This window comes from Delphinapterus leucas, chromosome 8 (genome assembly GCF_059928025.1).
Source record: "Delphinapterus leucas isolate spDelLeu-1000000601 "Yukka" chromosome 8, BTC_Dleu_Yukka2, whole genome shotgun sequence".
Lineage (NCBI taxonomy): Eukaryota > Metazoa > Chordata > Mammalia > Artiodactyla > Monodontidae > Delphinapterus > Delphinapterus leucas.
This window is the reverse complement of record NC_143136.1, coordinates 35,001,365-35,020,799: the sequence shown is the minus strand read 5'-3', so window position 1 is coordinate 35,020,799 and position 19,435 is coordinate 35,001,365. Positions and strand designations below refer to the sequence as shown.

The window sequence follows — 19,435 nt, the reverse complement described above, 5'->3', positions numbered from 1 at the left end:
TGGTCCTTGAACTTAGAAAACTTGAGACTTAAAAAAACAAAGAAAACTTGAAACTAGACATAACTTTTAAATGAAAATATGTGTAACAGGTTGTCTTTAGCCCCAGGATTAGTGAATAAGCACCACTTACTGAGTGTTTACTTTGTGTAAGACATGTTAACAATTTTTTTTTAACTGAGGTATAGTTGATTGTGTAAGTTTAAGGTATACAATGTTTTGGTTTGATACATTTATATATTGCAATATGATTAGCATTAGCTAACACCTCTATTATATTATTGTATTTCTTTTTTTGTGGTGAGAACCACTAAGATCTACTCTCTTGGCAACTTTGAAGTTTACACTTCAGAATTGTTGATATAATCATTATGTTGTGCATTAGATCTCCAGAACTTATCTACTAATTGCAAGTTTACACCCTTAACAACATCTCCCCAATTCCCCACACCCTAATCCCTGGTAACCACCATTCTACTCTCTTTAGAGTACAAGTTGTTATGAGTTTGGCTTTTTTAGATTCCACATATAAGTGAGATCATGCAATATTTGTCTTTCTGTGTCTGGCGTATCTCACTTAGCATAATATGCTCCAGGTTCACCTAAGTTGTTGCAAATGTCCCGATTTCCTTCTTTTTTAAGGCTGAGCAGTGTTTCAGTGTATATATAGACCACATTTTCTTTACCCACTCATCAGTCAATGGATACTTATGTTGTTTCCATATCTTGGCTACTGTAAATAATGCTGCAATGAACAAGGGAGTGCAGATGTTTCTTCAAGATAGTGATTTCAATTCCTTTGGAAAAATACCCAGGAGTGGAACTGTTGGGCCATACAGTAGCTCCATTTTTAATTTTCTGGTTTTCCGCAGTGGCTGCACCAATACATTCCCACCAACAGTGCACAAGCGTTCCCTTTTCTCCACATCTCACCTATACTTGTTGTCTTTTGACTTTTTGATAGTAGCCACTCTAACAGGTGTGAAGTGATATCTCATTGTGGTTTTGATTTGCATTTCCCCAGTGATTAGTGATATTGAGCATCTTTTCATATAGCTGTTGGCCATTTATATGTCTCTTCTGGAAAAATGTCTATTTGGGTCCTTTGCCCATTTTTCAATTGAGTTATTTGGATTTTTGCTATTGAATTGTATGAGTTCTTTATATATTTGAGGTATTAACCCCTTATCATATATACGATTTGCAAATATCTTCTCCCATTCCGTAGGCTGCCTTTTCATTTTGTTGATTGTTTCCTTTGTTATGCAGAAACTTTTTAGTTTGATGTAGTCTCACTTGTTTACTTTTGCTTTTGTTACCTGTGCTTTTGGTGTCAATTCCAAAAAAATCATTGCTAAGACCAATGTTGGAAAGCTTTTCCCCCTATGTTTTCGTCTGGGAGTTTTATGGTTTCAGGTCTTATATGTACATAATTTCATATCCTGCCTTTTTCCCCCATTTGATATGTTTTTATCATACCTATTTGCCACATTATTACCTCATCTTCATTACTATTATTTTTAATGACTATAATATTAAGACTGATTATGGTGAAAATTTGCAACTTTAATTTTATAGGGAGATGGACGAGTATAGGTACTTATAAACCTTAAAAATTCTATTAGATTACGTATCAAAAATTTTATAATGAGTGACATCAGCAGCACGGTGTCATGAGTCGTTCCTTTTTTCTCTCCCCGTTGATTTACAACTAATCGGACATCCATAAGCAAAAAAAAAAAAGCACCCTGAAAGGCATAAACAGGACACCCATGAGATCCATCCCTCTGTGCATCTGAAAGAGGGTGGATTGGACCCTAGAGGAACTGGCAAAGAGAGGGAATTGGAGGCAGAGCTGGTGGCGGCAGAGAAGGCTTCGAGCCAGCACGACTTTTCTACCTGAGGAGGTGGAGGGTGAAGGCAGTGGGGGGGGGGGGGGGGGGAGCGGGGCCTGCCCAGCCATGTGCTGAGCTGTAGGGATCAGTTGCTCTGTTGCTGTCTCTCAGGAGAGGCCAGAGTGACTGGGGAGAGGAAGAGGAAAGGGAAGCAGGCAAAGAGAACTGAAGGAAAATGTCTCCCGCTGTCTGCCTCAGGAGGCAACAGCACTGCCCAAGGACCTCTGGGACTCCTCTACTGGAGGACCTCCCTATCAGGCATCGGTACACTCAAAGCCCCAAGTGCTAACTGGCTCACTTGCTCTGCCATCACATTTTGCTTTTTTTTTTTTTTTTTAAATACACTGCCCAATCTCAGCAATTAATTAGAGCTGGTAAGAGAAACCAAAAACTTGTGCTATAGCACCACCTTCTGGAAAACAAAAGGAACGCTCTTAACTACCAGTCTGTAGAACGGTTAGAATCAAAATAAAGCCTTGCCTAAATGAGAAATTTGCTACTTCAAATGCAGCGACAGAGGCACTTTTCACCAAACACCGTGAAAAATCATGGTAATATGGCATCACAAAAATAAAATGACAATTTTCTAGCAAAGACACGGAATATTGAGATCTAACTGATAAAGACATTAAAATAGCAGTTATGAAGAAATTCAATGAGCTACAAGAAAATTCAGGAAGACGATACAATAATCTCAGGAATAAGATTAATGAACAGAAGGACTACTTTACCAAAGAAGTTGAAAATCTGAAAAAGAACCAAACAGAATTTCTGGAACTCAATAAATGAGATGAAGAATGCATTACAATACATCGGAAATAGAGCAGATCATATGGAAGAAAGAATTAGTGAGCTCAAAGATAGAAATATAGAAATGATTCAAGTGGGAGAGGAGAGAGAACTAAGATTTTTAAACAGTGAAGAAACCTTATGAGAACTATCTGACTACATTAGAAAAGCCGGCATAAGAATAATGGGCATCCCAGAAGGAGAAGAAAGACACGAGGAAAAAGCATATTTAAAGAAATAATAGCTGAGAGCTTCCCAAACTGGGGAAGGAACTGAATATACAAATGTACGTAGCTATAGAACATCTTATTTTTGCAACACAAAAAGACCTTCCCCAAGAGACATTATATTAAAATTGTCAAAAGTCAACGGTAAAGAATTTTAAAGGCAGCCAGGGGAAAAAAGCAGTAACCTACAAATGTATCCCCATTAAGCTATCAGCAGATTTCTCAGCAGAAATTCTATAGGCCAGAGAGAGTGGAATGAAATATTCAAAATACTGAAAGATAAAAATTGTCAGCCACGAATGCTCTCTGGCAAAGTTATCCTTCAGATATGAAAGAGAAATAAAGTCTGTCCCAGACAAGCAAAAGCTAAGGGAGTTCACCACCACTAGACCTGCCTTATAAGAAACGTTGAAAAGGAGCTATTCAAGTTGAAACAAAAAAAGGAAAGTACACAGAACTCTGATTAAGGTGATAAAGAGTCAGAATTAGAATACTATAACTTTTTTTTTAGAATAATATATTATATTCTTACCTATAGCACAAAGGTTAAAGGAAAAGATCATTAAAAATAACTATAACTACTACATCTTGGTAATAAAATCACGGCATTAAAAAGAGATAATTTGTTACATCAAAAATATAAAAGGGAAAAAATATATATATAAAAGGGGGAAAGTAAAAAGATGAAGCCTTTATAGGAGACTGAAAGTAAAATGTTATCAGAAGAAAAAGGACTCTTTTATTTATGAGATGTTTTATGTAAACCTCATGATAACCACAAAGCAAAAATCTAGAATAGAGACATGAAATATTAAAAACAGGGAGACTGAGCAAATCCTCATGGAAAACCACCAACTTAAAATGTAAACAGAAACAGAAGGAAAAAGAAACAATGGAGAGACAAAATAATCAGAAGGCAAAAGATAAAATGGCAGTAGAAAATCCTTACATGTCAATAATCACCCTAAATGTAAATGGATTGAACTCACTAATCAAAAGGCACAGAGCGGCTGGATGAATAAAAAAACCAAAAAAAAAAAGCCAAAACAAAACCCGAAAACAAGACCTAACTATATGCTGCCTGCAGGAGATTTAATTCATCCTCAAAGTGAAAGGATGGAAGATGGTATTTCAAGCAAGTGGAAACAAAAAGAAGGCAGGCATAGCCAACTTATATCAGACAAAATAGACTTCAAACCAAAAAGGGTAACAAGAGACAAAGGAGGTCATTATATAATGAAAAGGGGGTCAATACATTAAGAAGATATAACAATTTTAAGTACATACACTCCCAACACCCAAGTACCGAAATATTGGGTTGGCCAAAAAGTGACTTCGGTTTGTAAGTAAAAATAAAAGACACATTTTTCATTTTCACCAAGAACTTTATTGAACAACGTATTCACCCTTTTGTTCCACTACCTTCTGCCATTTTTCAGGCAACTTCATAATTCCATCTTCCCCAAACTTTTTATCTTTGTGAGCAAAGAACTGTTCCAGGTGCCTTTTATAGTCTTCCAGGGAATTGAAATGTTTTTCCATTAAGAGAATGTTGTAAAGGTCGAAATAAATGGAAATCCAAAGGTGCAATGTCTGGTGAATACAGCGGATGAATCGGAACTTCCCAGCCAAGCCGTAACAGTTTTTGCCTGGTCATCAAAGAAACATGCAGTCTTGCATTATCCTGATTGAAGATTTTGTGTTTTCTGTTGATTAATTCCAGATGCTTTTCGTCGAGTGCTGCTTTCAGTTGGTCTAACTGGGAGCAGTACTTGTTGAAATTAATCTTTTGGTTTTCCAGAAGGAGCTCATAATGGAAGACTCCCTTCCAATCCCACCATATACACAACCTCACCTTCTTTGGATGAAAACCGGCCTTTGGTGGTGTTGTTGGTGGTTCATTTGGCTTGCTCCAAATCTCTTCCATTCCACCTTACCGTACAGTATCTACTTTTCATCACCTGTCACAATTTATTTTAAAAATGGAACATTTTTCTTACTTTTAAGTAGAGAATTCCATGCAGAAATACAGTCAAGAAGGTTTTTTTTGCTTAACTTATGTGGGACCCAAACATCAAAGCGATGAACATAACCAAGCTGGTGCAAATGATTTTCAACGCTTGATTTGGATATTTTGAGTATGTCGGCTATCTCCCGTGAGGTATAACATTGATTATTCTTAATTAATGTCTCAAATTGATTGCTATCAACTTCAACTGGTCTACCTGTCTGTGGAGCATCGTCCAGCAAGAAATCTCCAGCACAGAACTTCGCAAACCACTTTTGACATGATCAGTCACAGCACCTTCTCCATACACTGCACAAATCTTTTATTGCATTTCGGTTGCATTTTTACCTTTCTCGAAATAATAAGACATAATATGCTGAAAAATGTTGCTTTTTTCCTTCCATCTTCGATACTAAAATGGCTACACAAAAATTCACCAATTTTGATAAGTTTTTTAAAAATGCATGCTGATACGACAGCTGTCACAATACAATCTAACAAAATTGTTTCGAATGAAGTTAAAGACGACTAAGTGCTACTAGATCCATCTTATGGAAGATACCAAATGAACTTTTTGGCCAACCCAATATATTAAGCAATTAATAACATGTCTTAGGGCAGAAATAGACAACATAAAATAATTGGAGGGGATTTCAATATTCCACTCTCAGCACTATTGCTGATCATCCAGACAGAAAATCAACAAAAATATTGGAATTGGACCACACTTTAGACCAAGAGAACTTAATAGAAATATGCAGAGCATTCATCCAACAGCCTAATATACATTTTTCTCAAGTGCACATGGTATATTCTCCAGGACAGATCATATGATAGCTACAATATAAATCTTGGCAAATTTAAGAAGACTGAAATTGTATTAACTATCTTGTCTGACCATAGTGGTATGAAACCAGAAATCAACAAGAGGAAAGTGATAAGACCTACAAATATGTGAAAACTAAGCAACACACTTCTAAACAACCATTGGGTCAAAGAAGAAATCGAAAGGAAAATAAAAAATGATTTTGAAACAAATGAAAATTGACATAGGACAGATACGTACACACCCTATTCTATGGCACCAGTGAGTTGGTACATGAATGTTCCACACACTAATCACATATTTTACTTGCTTTGAATACAGGTTGAGAGAAGCAACGCTCTTTCTTCTGTTTCCTGGGCATCACTAAACTGTTCTATTAACTAAAATTATTTCCTTATCTTCTTTTATTTTTTCATACAAGTGTAGAAGGAGAATCCTTGAATTTACTTATTCACTCAACAAACATTTATAGATTGCATAGTTGTAGGCAATACTACAGACCTACTGAATCAAGTAGGGTCCAGGAATCTGTGTTTTCAACAAATTTTCCAGGAGTGTGTGATACCCACTGACAGTAGGAACCACTGACTGATGATTGACTGTCTAGGTAACCACTAAGGAGATCAGTCAGGAACTCATCACAGACAGGCAAGAGATGGAAGAAGCATAAATTAGGTCAGTAGAAGAGTGAGGAGGAGGAGACAGATGTTCAGAAATGTGAGGTAAATTGGCTGGTGTTGATGGGGTAGGCAGTAGATAGGAAGAAAAAGAAAGACTAGATCACAAATTTCCATAATGGAGATCCAATCATAGTGGTCTCAGGGACTGAAATTTCAAGTTAAGAAGGAGATGAACACTTAAAAGACAAAAGTATGAGCTCAGCTTAGTTCTGTTGACTCCCAGGTATCTATGAGAGACCCAGGTGGAAGTGTCAAGGGGAAGGCTGGAGATCCAAGTCCAAAGTTCAGGGCCTGCAATGAAGATGTAGATTTGGAAGTGATCCACAGAGAAGTGGTAGTTGAAACCACAACAGAATCCAAGATCATGGCAGGGAGAGAGAGAGAGAATAGATGGGCCAAGGGTGAAAGCTTGGGGGCCTTAACTCCACAGTGAAGAGCTGAACAATTGTGCTCTTTAACATTTTAATATAATCCAAATGTTTTAGCATATCACAAATATGAACAAAGAAAATGCTTGAAAGTTTATTTCAGCATAAAATTTGCAGTTCCAATCATTAATTCTTTCTTGAACCAAATTTTTGTAGGGCTCATTTCTATTTAAATAACTACTAGATTAAAAATGTAGTCAAATTGTGTCAGAATTTAGTCCTTGGAATGAGGGAAAGAGGGGGACTAATGCTGGGATATGAACCCACTGCTAAAGAAATTGGCTGGGACATTCTCCCCTGAGAGAGAACAGATCCAAGACCTTGGCCACCATCCTCAGACTTTGAAAGACATCCTAGTAACTAAAAAAGGATCTGAGAGCTCCTTCTGTTGGTCAAATGACTTTGAGATGAATGAACCTTGTTCTAAAGGTTGGACCACAGGAGAATTGGGGATCTGTTTCTAAAATCACCATTATGCAAATGATTCATTGGACCATTGAAGATTAGCATTGTTTGTTTTTATAAGCAAATACAGGCACTTTCCTAAAATCTGCAAAAGAACATCAGAAAGTCATTTCTTGCATCTGCAAGTAGAAATATTGAGAGCTGGAGACTCCTGGACTCCAGAGGAGTCAGTCACTAAAGGAACTACATCTTTAGGTGATACTTGGAAATTCTTAGCACAGTATAAAAAAGTGAGATTCATTTCTTTCTGTGCCTTAGATTTGAAGGAGTGTTTATTCAAGGTCTTGGACTTTATACTCTGGGGAGCTGAAATTTTCTCCCAAAGGAATCGTAGACACCCATGGTCCAAAGCTGCACAAAATACCTGATTAAAAAAAAAAAAGAGTGCTGATATCCCAGAGGAGCTCCCTGTGCCTCTGCTGGCACCAACATGAAATCCAATAGCAATCTATTCCTCTGAGGTAATCATCTAAACCTTCCTTTCATTTGTCCTGTAAAAATATTTTATGAATGAGTGAACCAATCTATCTATCTCTCAGGGGAAAAAAATCATATTGAGGAATTCACTGAGAATAAAACCCTGAGAGATACAGAAATGAAAACCGCAAGAGAGAAAACGCAGAAGGGAAAACTACATTGAGATGATGCCAGAGTGTAAAGGCATGACTACAGCTCCTATCAGCTATAACTAGTTCTCAGAAGGTGTCTCTAGCACCAAGACATTCATTTCAGTGTCCAGAGTCCTTGGGGTTTTTTGATAAAACACAGAAGCCATATTGGTGTCCTTTGCAGAGTATTGGGAGGTTTTGTAGTCCTTGTATCATCTGCCAGCACCAGAGGACTTGGCACTTCTCAAGCTTAGCCCAGAGGGATGCATTTGAGCCAATGCTTAAATAAAATAAAAAGATAAACCTGATTCCTTTCACAGGCCCTCACAGTTTCATCCCCCTTGTCTCTCATGTACCAATGGATGACAGGAGGAGCCAGGGTCTCCCAAGGCAGAGGGAGAGGGCCTGCCAATGCAGTTTGCATCTACTTTGCTCACTTCTTATGGCTAACAGCCCTCCCATAAGACCCAAAAGGTTTCCAGGTGGATCCTGGCTTTACCCAACCTCTTTGACCCAAGACTATCAAATGGATCCTTCCTCGAGTGTCTCAGACAAATATGTACCAGAATTTCCAAATTGGTTTTACCAAATATAAAAATTAAATAAATCCGTATATCTACTAGAAGAATAGGGCAAAACATTTCAAAACAAGAGTGTAGTACTTTATCAGTAGATGCCCTTGTTTAGTATTGGATTAAACCATATTAATTTGTTGGTGTTTGACTATTTTTGACATAAAAATGATAATTTCGTGTGGTTCAATATAACAAGTGAGGAATTACTGGGATAGCAAAGGCTAATGGTGCCTAATCTGGGAAAACACTAACCAAGGCAGATTTGTCTCCAGATTCACACTGATGTAGGAAGAAGGACTAGCTCCCCAGATGCCAAAGACTCCTCAATGTTCCCACTTATAATCTCATAGCAGAAATCCTTTCTCCTCAGATGCTGTCAAATGTCCCTTATGAGCCCCTAAAAATTACTAAAACTCAGGTATTTCAACAGCCCACTCTAAGTTTAAGAGAAATTAACTGTTTTGCAACTAGAAAAGATTATGTAAGTAGAGCATACCACTGTGAAGAGCAAGGGACAGTATGGGAACAATTGGGGACCTACATTATTCTCCCTGACCCTTGACCTACACACTGTCCAGCTTTAGAAGACAGACACTTCACTCTCTTCCCTGAAACAGGGTTTTGAATTGTCTAGAAACAAATGAACTCCTCAGTTCTCAATTAATCAGTACATCTCCAGAAAGAAAAATGTCAAAAACAAAAAAACTTCTCATACATATTTAAAGTCAGTTCCAACAATGATACACACACACACGTATACACACATTGAAAACTTCCCAAAGTTTTCCCAGTTGAACAAACTACTGAGTCCTTGAATTAATAAACAATATGGACATTGGTTTTAAGTGAGCATTGTTGGTTTTTCTGTAGTCTCTTACTTAAGGACAAAATTCTTCTCTAGAAAAGTTTTAACTTATGCACACACACACACACATTTGTAGAGCCTTTCTGTTTATGCTTCTAAAAGAAGCTTTTAATCGTCTCACGGTGGGGTAGTTGACAAATAATTATAAATAGCAATGACAGGGAATCCTAAACTCCCCTAAACTCTCTGACTCCTGCCCTCAAAAGTCCCAGACACTGACGTACAAATAAGCTGATTTTTCCTTTGGATCTTCAGCCCAAAGCCCTGATGTAGAAAGTTGGGAGCTACATTGGCAAACGCAAGGGACAGTATGCCCAATTTATGAAAATTCCTTTGCATAAACTGGAGGTAAGAAGAGTTTCTCCATAAAATCTAGAGTTTAATCCCCACCCCAGGCCTTCCAGAATTTGGACAGCTCCCTTGTTGGCAATGTCCCAAGCTCTCTTTCCTTAGCCTAGTAGGAGGAAAAGTCATGGAGGCAAAGAGGAACCAGAGAGGGAGAGAGAGTGCACCTGTTTCCTCTCAGGAGAGGAGACCCTGCCCAGCATCTCCTGCATCTCACCTCTACAGCCTCCCTTTGAAAGCAGCCCCAACCTTCTCACTCCTCCATCCTATGGACAGAAAAGCACACAAGACAGTGGTGAGAGAACATCTCAATTTGAGCTTGTCACTAGGAAAGCCCTTCTCATTGAAATGTCCCCACAATGAAAGGAGTAACCAATAAAATAGCCTTAGCCCTTGGCCTATTTTGGTGGCAACACTCCTTCCTTTTGGAGGGAAGTGGAGGCAAGGGGGAATGGGGATTTCTGTTAGCCGGTAGACCATGCATTCCCTCTTTCTGAACCTTTAGCTGTGTTTACTGCAGCTTTCTTGGGCTGGCTTATCTCTGCCCCCAATTAATTACATAATGCCCCCCATGAGAACCTCAGAGCCTGAACAATCCCACCCCACTCTTGGACCACATGATGCAGTAGCTCACCTGCACTGGTAAAAGTCTCAAAATAAGACTCCAAGGATTTCTTTTACAGTCAGCCTGTCTGGATTACATCTCAAACAAGTCTCAGGATTTTGGAATGTCCACACAGCAAACCAGCAGTGGGAGCTGCTCACCTTCTCTGAGAGAACAGGTGAACGATGAATTCCTTTCACCCTGTTCAGCCTCTGGACCAGCAGCAAAGAGAAGGAACATCTTCTATCCCCTAAAACAAGAAGGAGGTTGCATCCTGTAAAACTTGCTCACACTGCTAGAGAGGGAGGAAATATCTACATCACCACCAGAACCTCACTACCAAGCAAGAAGCAAGTTAAGTCCTACTCACAACACTTTGTTACCAAGGGCCTTCCTTCCTGAGGCCACCCTTACCAGTGAGAGGGTTACCCCAACATTCCAAAAAGTGAAATCTACACCTGAAGAGAACAAAACCAGGGCATCCCTGCTAGGCAAGCTCAGGATGCTGAAGCAGAAAGCTGGTCCTGCATCCTTCTCCCTTCTCCCTCCAATTCTATCCCAACCCTCATATGATGCCCAAAGGGATCTCCTACACTACCCCAGCCCCTCCAATGTACAGTGACACATCCCCTATCTCAAGCCAAGCTCAAAGATGTCATTGTACAGGAACTTAATCCATTCTGTAATTGTAATCAACCCTTTCTTGGGTGGATACTCTGAATTGTCACTCATCTGACTTTCCAGGACCCCTGCTCTACTACTCCCGTCTAAAGCCGACTATGTTCCCATTTCTCAGGAACTTTTTGGTGTTCCTTTTCCCTATTAAAGAAAGCTGAGGGTTTTATGCAATCACCTAAATGTCACATAAGGGGATTAAAACCTGGGCTCCCATTTTAATATGTGTGGAGCTTAGGGGCTTCCAGTCCCTGGAGAATCTAGTCTTCCATTTGATTTTTCATCTTTTTCTAAGTTTTAAAGACTGACATGGCAAGATGAACATCCTTATCTTGATCTCAGTTATGGTCCTGGATATAGTAGCTCAAAGAGGTTGGGCTTAATACCCTTTCAATCTACAGAACTGATCGTTATTTGTGATGTGGCAATACATCAGCCCACACATAGAGTTGGGGTGTTGGAATGGAAAATGTTAATAAAGCCAAGGTGATGTTTCTCTGAGCTTGTCACTTCAAAGGCCATCACCTCTGACAGCATTTCACCAAACCTGGTTTATACAGCTTATAGCTTACCCACTTCTCAACCGTATAATCTGGCCTCCTCTCTCACCACGCTACTGAAACAGCTGTTCCCAAAGTCCCCAAAGACCTCTGTGCTACTTTAGCCCTTCTTGACCTCTTAGCAGATTCGTCATGGTTAGCTTCTCCCACTCCTTCCTTCTTAAAATACACTCCTCCCTTGGTTCCTATGCTTCACCCTCGTGATGTTCCCGCTCCTTCTCAGGCTCTTCCTTCCCTGTTTGCTTTTTGTTTGTCTGATTTTGCACATTCCCACCAATGTTGGTGTACCTCAGGACTCCGTCCTGGACCTCTTTGGTTTCATTCTATGGGCATTTCCTAGACAGCCTTATCCACTAGTCAGTATCTATAGCATCTTGAGGCCAAGGCCTGTTTCTCTCACCTGTATCCTCAGTCCCAGAACAATGGCTACACATAAGATACACCTAACAAACATTTGGTGGGTTAAACTGCTGTTTCTCTTTAATAGCATCAAATCTATGGCTGGCTCCCAGGCCCCCTCCATCAGTGCCTGTATTTCCCCACAGAAAGTGTAAAGTTTACTACACTGTACTTCCTAAAGAAAGACAGAGATTGTTCTTTCCTTGGCCCTTCTCCTGTCCCTTGGGTAAAATTTCTCAGGTAGGCTCCTGAATAGTTTTTCAACCTGCAGTTCACTGCCTGATAGAAGATCATAAAGTTAATGTACTAGGTTACAACCACAATTTTTAAATTAAGCAGAATATAATACACTAATATAGGCAATATCAAAATGTTTTATACATGAGGGACGGGATTTATTTCTTAAATCTCTGTATGTGTGAATGTAGCACACATTGAGTGTACTGGTAAAAATGTAAAATTTATATATTATGGTCAAAAAAAGTTTGAGAAAATCTGCTCTGAAGTGTCCACATACTATATCCAGGTCAAGGGTAATCCCAGTACAGTTTATCTCATAAACAACATATCCTTCTACTAAGCCCTAACAAGTATCATGAACTTAAATCCATTACAGAGCAAGTTTCAGAATAAGTAATCTTTTCATTTTAGTAGTTTCCTAAAAAGATGGACTACTCAAAAATTCAGGGCCTGTGTTGCCACTTAATTTTTTTCTTCTTTTAAACAAACTTCATCAAAATAAAAATTAAGGGCTTCCCTGGTGGTGCAGTGGTTGGGAATCCGCCTGCCAATGCAGAGGACATGGGTTCAAGCCCTGGTCCGGGAAGATCCCACATGCCGCGGAGCAACTAAGCCCGTGAGCCACAACTACTGAGCCCGCATGCCACAACTACTGAAGCCCGTGCACCTAGAGCCAGTGCTCCACAACAAGAGAAGCCACTGCAATGAGAAACCCATGCACCACAACAGAGAGTATCCCCCACTCGCTGCAACTCGAGAAAGCCCACGCACAGCAACAAAGACCCAATGCAGCCAAAAATAAACAAATAAAATAATTTTTTTTTAAAAATTAAAAGGTCATGATATATTTTGCCAGAATATATTTTCATAGCATCAAAATGATCTGTTTCAGAAAATGCATTGTTCTATGTGAAATGAGTATCAGGAGTTCTCACTAATTTCCAAAAATCCTTTGGAAATCCATACATGTGGCAAGTTTGGACTGACACAGACACTCTTCAGGACTGGGAAGGTGACCCATGATTCTCAGATTTTACCTCCTCCAGAGGGCTTACAAGAAGGACAACTAGGAACCTATTCCAGGCCCTAAAAATAAGGGTATAAGTGGTAGAAGAATCTCCTTTCCAATGGTGGTGAACTTTTGAAATCCTGGGATAAATATATCTGGTAGATTGGGAGAGTGTCACCTTGTGCAGTTTCAGAACCACACATGGAAAAGGCCATAAGGATGCATCACAATTCTCTTTGTGTTTTTTGCTGTTGTTGTTGCTGTTTTTAGTGTGCTTTTTCAACAACATATAACCCAACACTACATACACCGTTGTCTCCCAGTTTCCCTGTCTTCCTCACCCAATAGCATACCCATCTAGGCCATATGTCAGAGAGTAGGGAACCTCACTGGAGACCTGGGATTATCAACCTGTCGTGAAGCCCTTGCCTTTTTGCCCTGGGGAGCATTTGTATCTTCTCCCTGAGAGTTCTTGACCCCTTGGGACTTTTCATTCATAGGTGCAGATGGACTGGGCTTCATTACCTGTCTTAGGTGTTGGGCTTCTCCCCTAGTCCAGCACTCAGAGGTATAAACAACTAAGTTATATAGTTGCTATATGCCAACCAGGAGAAAGGGGAAAGCCCTCTAAGGAAATAAGAAAGCTCTGTACAATAGAGACAGTGGGTATCTGTAATATCATTCAATGCACAGTGGCAGAAAATGAGACTGGAGAAATCACCATGTAACCTGGAGATGAGGGAAAAATCAGGCGTTATCAACAAACATGACCACCCTGCAGACGAAACAGTATTCCCATATCAAAGAAGAGTGTGTCTATAGAAGAGGTGAGTCATCATCAACTATAGCAAATTGGCCTCAAAGAGGAAAAAGGCTGTAGCCGCAGCCTTGCTGAGGGAGAGGGAGGTTAAATCACAGTAGTGCACGTCAGAAGTGTGACTGAATTGAGTCCAGTCCCAGCTCCCTCACTAGCTGTGGGGCCTTGGGCAGTTAGTTACCTAACTGTTCTGAGTCCCAGTTTCCTCATCTAAAACGGGGACAATGGCAGTGCCTGACCCATAGAATTGTTGTGAGGGTTAAGGGATGCAACCCATGCAAAGTGCTTGGCAGGTGCCTGCACATGGTCAACTGACAGTAAGTGTGAGCTGCTAGTGTTACTTATGTTACTGTTAACACTAATAAGCAATTCATCCTAGACAGGTGTTTAATCATATTTATTCATTCAATAAATACTTACATCAAGCGCCTGTTATATGGGAGTTCGGCCACGAACATGGCCCATATGGTCCCTGTTTTGACTGAGATGGTGCATTGTTCATCAGGTTTCTCTATGGCTAGAGTGAAATATCATTCAAATATTTCTGCCCAATGTTAAGCCCACCAGAAAGTGTTCTGATCGCAGTTTGGCTTCCCCTGTACATTTGCCTGCAGGAAGAGTGCACTGGGCCAACGCTGTCTGTACAGTATGGTTTCTCTTGTAAACTAATGTACTGAGTCTGCACTGTAAGCAATCTCTGGGGAGTCTGAGCAGTCTCCTGGGGCCAAGCGACTCTAGAGCTCTGATACAGTTAGGTATCCAGGCTATGATGAATGCCACCCTCCAGGGTCCTGTTTCACCCCATGTCTCTTCACCCTATGAACCCTTCCAGCCCTGGACACTCTGCCCGGGGGCTGGCATCTGCCTATTTTCGAATAAAGACAACTGAGGCATGAGGGGCAACAGCCCTGAGCCTGGACCCTGAGGAACTCCAACTGAGCCCCGACTCCACCACATCTAGCCACCTGACCCTGGGCAAGGCACTCAGAGTGCAGGGACCTCATTCCCCAGGGTGGTGGAGAGGATTCAAGAGTGGAATATATGTGGAAAGGCACTGGTGGCATCAAAGAGGAGACAGGCGTAAGAATCACAACCATAGGATCCCTCCTACCTCCCTGGAGCACTCTGGCTTACCCAGAGGGAGGTAGGGGAGACCTGTGTACCTCCAGCTGCAGGGAAGACCAGACTGCTGGCGATGACAGAGCTGCTCCATGGTCACTGCTGCAGGACCCGAATGAACCAGTATAGGTGGAGTAGTGAGCCACATGTTGATGTCATATGAAGGCCCTTGAAGTTTTCTTGGGCCAAAATAACTCTCCCACCTGCCTGCTAATTCCCAGCATTAGTCACTCACTGCTTGAGGGATATCTTAGGCGTATTAATGTGAGTTAAGGTATAATTGATCTGTTAGGCAACAGATTAGCTAAAGAATACATGAGTAGAGAAAAAGTTATGTAATTCACAGTAAAAACCCTTCGATGGCTTCCCTTGTTCTGATAATAAACTATGCAATTCTGAATGTGATTGCCAAAGCCTTGCATGGTCTGCCCTGCCAACCCTTCCCAAGGATCCTTGTGCCACAATGACTGCACTAGGACCACGTGGCCTTCTTCAGCTCCTTGAACAGACCCAGCTTTTCCCTTCCTCAAAGCCTTCGCACATGCCGCCGGCATCAATCAGGGTGATGATGGTGCATATATATATTCTTACATGCATGCATCCACATACATATATATGTAAACGTGCATACACACATACATAGATACACATATATACCTACAAAAGTATACATATACACATACATACATATATGTGCACAAAAAGATTTATTTTAAGGGACTGGCTCATGCAATTGTGAGGGCTGTGAAAAGTCTAAAATCTGTAGGGCAGGCCAGCAGGCTAGGAAAACTTAGGCAGGATTTCTATGTTACAGTTTTGAGACAGAATAATTCCTTTTTCAGGAAACCTCAGTTTTTTGCTCTTAAGGCCTTCAGCTGATTTGGAGGCTCACCCAGTGTCAAAGCAATCTCCTTTACTTTACAAGTCGACTGACTGTAGATGTTAATCATATCTACAAAATACCTTCACAGCAACATCTAGTGTTTGACCAAACAATTGGGCACCATAGCCTAGCCAAACTGACACATAAATTTAACCATCACACTGCCCCTCTGCCTGGGATTTCCCCTCCCTCCCTCACCCGACTGGCACCTTCTTGCCTCCTAGGTGTCACTGTATCACTTCTTCAGGAAGCCAGCTCTGCCTGTCACCTTATCTAGGTGCCCACAGCGGTTCTGTCTCTAAGCACCTTTTATTTTTCATCTGCTGCCCTGCCCCAGTTCTAAGCTTACTTCTGAGTCTACTTATTTCCCCACTGGATCTCCCCACCTGGATCTAAGCTCTATCACAGCAGGGTCACGTAGGTTCTGGTCACCGCTGCAGGTTGCTCTAGCCCATAGAGCATCTTCAGGTACCTTAGAAAAGGCTCCCTTCCTCCAACGTGCCCCTCACAGGTCAGGGCCTGGGGAGCAAACTGGGCTTCCACTGCCTGAAAGCCCCTGTGCAGGAGTCAACCTGTGCAGCCAGCAGAATGAGAGACAAGGCCTGCAAGAGAGGACAGGATGAATGAGTATCCCTGACACATTTGGACAGGGCCCATGTTCTGGGATGCTTAGATTTCAACTTGAGAAAAAGACACGTAAAAACACAAGGAGTAGCACTTCCCTGGTGGTCCAGTGGTTAGGACTCTGTGTTTCCACTGCAGGGGGCATGGGTTCGATCCCTGGTCAGGGAACTAAGATCCCACATGTCTCGAGGCATGACCAAAAAATAAAATTTTTTTTAAAAATTAAAAAACAAAACACAAGGAGCTTGGTGGTGAGGGAGCAGGGTTCAGGCTTGTGTGTGGGAAGTGGGGTGGGATTGAGGCAGCAGGAGGGCCTTAGTGGGGGTAGATAGAAGACTAAAGGATAAGAGAAAGATACCAAAGAGGAACACCCCCTAGCAGGAGGAAAGGAAGACAGGGTGGGGTGTCAGTGGCAACTGGAAATTGGAAAGGACCCAGAAACATACCCCATCAGAATTAGAACAGAAGCCGGGGGACACCTAACCCAGAGACCCTCAACAGCAGGCACTGCCCCCCAAGAGGACACACTGGACTCTCCGAGAAGGGGCATACTTACTCTGTAAAAGCATTGATTCATTATTATAGTACTCCAAGTTTATACTTTGGAAAAAGCTTTTAAAAACCTATTATTTTCTTAATTCAGAATACATACAGAGAATAAATCTTTGACACGGGCCTGACTAGGCGTATCATCCAAAAAGCAAGATGTTTCTAAACACTCCTCATCCTTTGAGAGTTTGTGCTGTAGGTAATACCTGAAGCTTTGGCCAGCTTGGCCACCCTCACCCACACAGTCCCCTCGGGCATGTGCACTCCAGCCCTCAGCCAGCCACTCACACCTTGCAAGCTCGGCCAGCTTCTGAATTACTGCCTGGGCCTACTCTCCTCCAGAACAGAGCTCCATCGGGGCCCAAACAGTTCCCTGCACAAATAGAAACCAAGCTCTGCCACAGAATTCGGGGCTGCCCTGGAACTGCTCACAAGTGACAGTTGAAAATACCCTCATCTTAAAAAGAATAATCCCAGGAAGCAACAATTTAGAAGAGGCCAGAGGCTGCCAGCCAGGACTGACACATGTTTAATCAGTGGTGTATTTATTCTACAAACATTCACTGCACCCCTGTGTGGGCCAGTCACTGGGCCAGGCTGGAGGATACAGTAGTGAACAAGAGAGATCCCGCTCTGTGCTTCCCCAGCAGACTGCCAGCTACAGGTTCCAGAGATGGAAGAAAGGGGGACCTTAAGGTGCTTATGTAAATCAGCTAGGTCACTGTGCCTACCCTTCATGGGTGGGGTGTTCCAGGGTATGTTATTTATTACCCTCCCTTTTAATTTCTTCTCCTCCACCCCTAGGGCCTAGACGAGTCAGGAATATTTCTGGGGTTTTCTATGTTCTTCACCATAACGGATGCTGTGGTTGCATCTCACAGGGTGAGGGGCCTGGCCCCAACTTTAACAAGCAACAGTCCAGCCATGCCAGAGCTGATTCGGATGGCCTGTGTGAATTGGTTTGCAGACCTGGTGTGAGGTCCTTCCTTTCTGTCTGTGAATTCTCTGCAGCTCCTTCAGTGATGCCGAATGAGCATGGGGGCTGGTGATATATGTTAATTTAAAACTAAATTCACACGTTCAACAAATAGAATGTTTTCATTTCAAAAATAAAACTTACTCATTTTACATTTTCAAATATGAAGCTATAAGATTTTTATATTTATCAAAAGGGCATATGCATTTTAAAGGACTGAGAAACGGTGCTTCCTATCTGGGCCCTGAAGGGGTTACAGGCAGGCTTTGATCCTTTGAGCTGCAGCAGTCTTCAGCCACAATCAGCCTCCTCTGCTTACCCCAGGTGTGCTGCGCACGATCATTTCCTTCGAGCAGCATGACCTGCATTGCCCAATACCATAGACATAAACCACAAGTGGCTATTGAGCTTGGAAATGAGGCTAGTCCAGACAGATGTGCTAGGAGTGCAAGATACACACTGGATTTTGAAAACATGTTACCAAAAAGGAAGAATGTAAAATACTTCATTAATAATTTTATATAATTAGATGTTGAAATGATAATATTTTGGCTATATTGGGTTAAGGAAAACATATTATTAAAATGAATTTCACCTGTTTTACTTTTCTTAATGTGGTTATTAGAAATTTTTTAATTATATATATGTGGCTTCCATCTGTGGGTCACATTACATTTGTATTGGACAGCACGGCTCTGGACAATCCCTACTGCACCTTAACCTGAGGAAAAAAAGACAAGACTTACAGGCACTGGTAGTTAGAAGAGATTTAGTGGATGTAGCGGGCTGGGGAAGGAGGATCAATTCTTTGCTTAAGAAATAAACTTTTACAAGATCTAGAATTAAAAGTGCATACCAAGAAAGAAAGAGAGGAGGGGAGAACAAAGGACAGGAAGGGGATCGGGAGGGAAGGAGAGGAAAAGGGAGGGGAGGGGAAGGAAAAACATCAAAGGGAAAGGACCTCTGTCTCAGTCAATTCAGGCTGTGATAACAAATTACCATAGACTTAAACAGCAAACATTTATTCTCACAGTTCTGGAGGCTGGGAAGTCCAAGATCAAGATGCCAGCAGATTTGGTATCTGGTGAGATCCTGCTTCCTAATTCATAGACGGTTGTCTTCTTGCTGTATCCTCACATGGTAGAAGGGTAAAGAAGCTCTCAGGGGTCTCTTTTATATGAGCACTAATTCATCCATGTGGGCTTCACCCTCATGACCTAATCACCTCCCAAAGGCCCCACCTCCAAATACCATCAGCTTGAGGCTTAGGAT

At 41.4% G+C, this 19,435-nt stretch overlaps 1 long non-coding RNA gene across 8 annotated transcripts in view; it reads right to left on the bottom strand.

Annotated features, from left to right (window-relative positions):
* Positions 1–19,435, bottom strand: part of LOC115802101 (uncharacterized) — a 94,083-nt gene that overhangs the window by 60,336 nt on the left and 14,312 nt on the right. For 6 of the 8 annotated variants that reach the window (XR_016394049.1, XR_016394051.1, XR_016394050.1 and 3 more), the window contains exon 2: positions 1–19,435. This exon is cut by the window's left edge. This is a non-coding gene — a long non-coding RNA (uncharacterized LOC115802101). The other 2 variants (XR_016394055.1, XR_016394056.1) reach the window with 2 other exon arrangements.